Genomic DNA, 5,051 nt, shown 5'->3' on the forward strand with positions numbered 1-5,051 from the left:
TTAATTTTTATGCTTAATCTTAATGTATTTCTTTAAGGAAATCTCTCTCTTGAAAAGATTAGTCATTCCTATGGCTAATTCCTTGGTAGAAGGATGATTCTTATTCATGATCTCTTTATCTTAAGCCAAACTCTATGCTTGACAAGCTAGAGAAAGAGGTTAGTTATTTTAATGATTTATAATCTAGGAAACAAAAAGATTAATTCTTTTAATCTTGTTTATGGTATGAAACAATCATATAAATTCATCCTAAATTGAAAGGAGGTTATGCAAAAAATTTCAAAAATGAGAAATGATTAATTTAGTCTAATCTAGAGAATTAATTATAATTATGCTTATAATTATGATTCTAATTATGCTCTATATGCATAAATCTAATTTTAGTTTAAAAGAGAAGTTTCTATCATATTTTCATTTAAATAGAAAGATGAATATTCTCACGAATTGCCAATGAAGCTATGGCAAATTTTTCTGAAAAAAAATATATCTTCATTTTATGCATTATTTTAACAATACAAAAAGAGGAATTCCTACCATATTCTAGGTTTAGATATTTTATGCTAAAAGAATGATGTGTAGTCGGCACTCGCCCCAGCAGAGGGGAGATCCGAGATCTTCTCCAGGCCCACCTTCTTGCAGATGTGGGCAAGATCCTGGACGTTCAGCTATGGGCCGTGGTCACTACCAGATCGAGTTCGAGACTGCCCAGAGTGTGGCCAAGGTCCTAGCCATGAGTCCCCTAGACATCAGGGGTGCTCGGGCATTCTTCAGACCTTGGCAGCATGGCTTTGACCCAGCAGCTACTGAGTAGGGAGAGCGCCTTTTCCATGTTACAGTCTGCTTCCCTGGACTCCGCCGTGAGTACTTGCCGCTCCTTTCTAGGCTAGGAGCATTGGTGGGTTTGGTGCTAGAGACTGGCCCACAGTAGCTTCAGTGGTGGCCAGAGCAGCTGGGCTACCTTCAGTCAGAGTTTTGGTTCCTGACATCTCCTCCCTTCCGAAGGTCATTCAGCTACCTCCGATAGGGGGGGATGGATTGATCAGAGAGTGGAGTTCTCGGGACTCCCGAACCAGTGCTTTATTTGCAGGCAGGTCGGCCATCTGTCCTCGCAGGAGACCCCGACCCTCACCGCAGCAGCAGGCCCCTACCCACAGATGTGGCTCGACAGGCAGCCTCCGGGACACCTACTCAGGCCACAGAGACCTCGGAGTGGCAGCCTGGACAGGGGCGCCGTCGAAGGAGACAGCCACAGCAGCACGCCCAAAGACCGATGCAGCAGCAGCCACAGTCTCAGCATCACTGGGTTCCCGTGAGGAATAGCTTTGCTCCCCTACAGGAGGAGACCCCTGCGAGCGACGACTGAGGACCAGGAGATGCCAGCACCCCCTCCTTCTCCCCCCCCACCCCCATCCCCCCCTACCGCCTCGCTTCCACCTTCGCCGCCTCCCGTCCCCGCTCCGATTTCGACAACGGCTCCTTCTCCACCTCCCTCACCTCCCCCCTCCTCCCCCCCGCCCGCCTCAGCTCCCCGGGAGGCCCTAGCAGTCCCCTGGCGTTCACCTGCAGTAGTTAGGAGGGCCTCTGAGCACCGATCTTGATCGAGCACCGCAGAGGAGACTTACCATGCCAATTCGGGCTTCACGGATATCATCTATCCGTAGTCGGCTGAGTCGCCTCAGCACTAGACAGCGCTCGAAGGCTTTTGATTACTCCTTCACACGGCTTTTTGGAGCAGAGGGCCCCCATGAGCCAGCACCCATCCGAGTTCATGTAGTGATACCTCCGGCCCGCGGGGAGGAGGCACTTGATTCAGCGGTGGCCTTCTCGTTCCCTCTTTGTGGCCCATGTGATCGGAAGGACTCTGGAGCTCACTTTTAGCACCTTGAAGACTCAGGCAGTTGAGTTTTCTCACCATGTGAGAGATCTGGAGGTGACAGATGTGATAGGCCGACTATGGGAGTTGGCTCATTTTTTCTTGGATCCCAAAAGTGTGGATGCCTCAGGGATTTGTCATTTGGTCGTTCGCATAGTGGCAGACTTAGCACGCGACCCTGGATATGTATGTATACACGAGGTTGCTCTGTTTGAGCGGGAGGCAGTCACCATGGGTCATAGCCACTGGCGCTTGATCCGTGATTCTTGCAGTACACCGGGTGGGCAGATTCACAGAGCCGCTCGGATGGGGACTACTCTCCATCCAAGCTGCTTGTGAAGGCCCACCGTACGGCTGAGACAGCATCCACCTCAGCAGGTCATTCATGAGGATCATCTCATGGAATGTACAGGGCCTTGGCAGAGCACATTTTATACGCTATCGTGGTTGCTTGAGGCAAGAGATTCAAAGATGCCTGGTTGGTGGCAGCATTGATATTTTGATGATGCAGGAGCACCACTTGGGTGAGAGTAGGATCCGGAGATATGGTTCGGTGATGCCTGGTAGATGGGACACCTTTTGGTCTGCAGGGTTTGGTCCTTTGGGTGGACAGGGAGGAGTATGCATGGTCATTGCAGATGTATGGCGGTAGGCCATTGTGGATCGAGGGATCATTGTGCCTGGTAGAGCACATTATGTCATTCTGAGGATGCATGATGAGCTATTGGGCGTGCTCAACGTCTATGCGCCCAACCATGCTAGTGCCAGAGCAGAGTTCTGGACCCAGGTTACGGATGCATTGCCAGAGGCCGCACATTGGTGTGTCGGGGGAGACTTCAACATGCTTGAGGACCCGGCCGATAGGGTGGGAGGCAGTCATGTTATAGTGCATGGCACGGAGCTTGCAGCTTGGGAGCGGTTTTGCATGTCACTGAGGATCACTGATGCATGGCAGCATGGGGGCCTTCTCACGCTTTCAGGACAATCTTAGTTTCTCTCAGTCGGATCGCCGGCAGGGAGGGACTAATCTATCACGGATTGATCGCTTTTATGTGGGCGACTGGTTAGGGGAGCGATGGAGCTCGGACCCCGGTTTTAGATGGATTCCTCCTGGCACAGTAGTGCAGTATTTGGGATGCCAGATTGGAATAGATTTGTCACCTGAGCAGCAGATTGCCCTGCTTCTTCTGAGCATTCGGAAGAAGCTTTTGTATTGGAGTACAGCTCGACTATCCTCCTTGGCTGGGAGGGTGGTGGTGGCAAATCAGGTTCTGTTAGCGACCATGTGGTACATTACATCTTGCTGGATCTTCTCGAGCTCTTGCATCAGCCAGGTACAGAGGCTGATCAGGAACTTTCTTTGGTCTGAGCGGGACGGTCAACTAGCCCGGGCAAAGGTTGCATGGGCAATTATTACACTTCCGCTGGCTCAGGGAGGCTTGGGCGCATTATAGATCCAGTCGATCAGAGTAGAGCCTTATTGGGGAACCCCCCCACCAGCAGGGGGCACTTGGGCACCAGAGATTAGATGGATCTTCATAGAGATGAGGAGGACAGGCCTCAGTAGAGGATGGGAGGACAGATTTGCTTTGAGCATCCTGAGAGCTTGGGAGCTGCTGAGACCGGGGCTCTCTCAGCGACCTCCTTCTTGTGTTGAGGAGCGGGCCAGACAGCCGCTCATCTGAAGCCCAACGGTTCGCACAGAGCAGGGTCACATGCTGGGTTCTCGGCCTCGTCTAGCCTGGGGACCTTTGGCGGCAGGCCCAACACGTAGCTTTGGAGACTGGCAGGCCTTCTGCAGTCTCCCAGAGGAGATCCAGGTGGAGAGGCTGAGTCACTTCAGAGGGGGGTTGATTATGAGGGATGACATTCAGGAGGCACTCACAGAGGAGTGGTTCACGCCTATCGAGCTAGTGGCCCCACGGTGGATGGGAGCATTTACATAGTTGGAGATCCTGATTGCTGTCAGAGCTTGCACTGAGGATGGCAGATGCCTCTATTATGAGATTCAGGATGAGGGCAGACTTCAGAGAGTAGAGGTGGAGTCGCCTTTGGTTGCAGAGTGCACCTTTCAGAGGATACGGGTAGTGGCCGCCGCTTCTCACAGAAGTGGCATATTGACCCAGACCCTGTAGATGTGCTCCCAGATTGGCGCATATAGGCATATGCAGTGCGCCCCTTGGCCCGGCTACAGTGGGACCCTGGGGAGTACGAGTGGCATGATCCTTATGCATCCCTTGAGGCCACAGAGATCACCTTTTTCTAGTATACTGTTCGGCTGGGGCGGCATATTTTGACGGCGAGGAGGATGGTCTCTCCAGTTGCAGCTACAGGGACTCTCACAGGAGTTCCTAGAGGATTTTTGGGCCCGGCTCTGGGCTAGTCGATAGGCCCGAAGGATCTCGACTTTCCAGTGGGGCTGGTCGCCCACAGGGGCTCAGCAGTTGGCACCTGGCACACCTGGCTTGTCTACAGCGGTCTTCCGGCGGCCTGTATCCGCCGATGCGGCCACCCTATGGAGACACATAGACATTGCCTTTGGGATTGCCCTCAGGCACAGCAAAGTTGGTTGCGGATGCTGCGTATTCTGGTCCCCCTCTCTCGAGAGGGTATGTTTACGTGGGGTGCCGCTGCTTGGCCAACTTCGTCAGGGCCTGCTATGGGCTATGAGACGAAGCACGACAGTCAAGCCATCAGATTCATTATGGGCCAGCCTCGCCTTGTTCCATCGCCGGATTTCTCGTCCGCCAGCTGGACACAGGAGAGGGATTTACGGTGGGAGCTCCTCAGCAGCCTCACCATCTGGTTCACCTGGAGGGCCCAGTGTTTCAGGGCCTTTGAGGGGAGACTCGAGCCACCAGCAGAGACTGTACGGGGGATTTGGCTAGAGTTGATCCACACCCTGCGAGGACAGTATGACCGCATCCGGGGCGGATGAGGCGATCTTGTGGCGCGAGGCCTTTCACACCACTTAGCGCAGCCGCCCCTTCTATACTCTACATGCGGGATCCCCCCATTGGCATTACAGGCCACCTGTTTGGCTTTCCCCCCCTCCTATTGTATGATTTAGCCCCTCAGTTCTTTGTACTGATGCTTGTACTTTTCAGCACCTAGGGAGAGTCTCCCGGGCTGCCTTGCTTTGTTCACTGCTCTATTTTTCTCATGAGCAGGAGAGGAT

Source organism: Cibotium barometz, chromosome 6, assembly GCF_041138505.1.
Source record: "Cibotium barometz isolate CiBa-2024 chromosome 6, ASM4113850v1, whole genome shotgun sequence".
Taxonomy (NCBI): domain Eukaryota; kingdom Viridiplantae; phylum Streptophyta; class Polypodiopsida; order Cyatheales; family Cibotiaceae; genus Cibotium; species Cibotium barometz.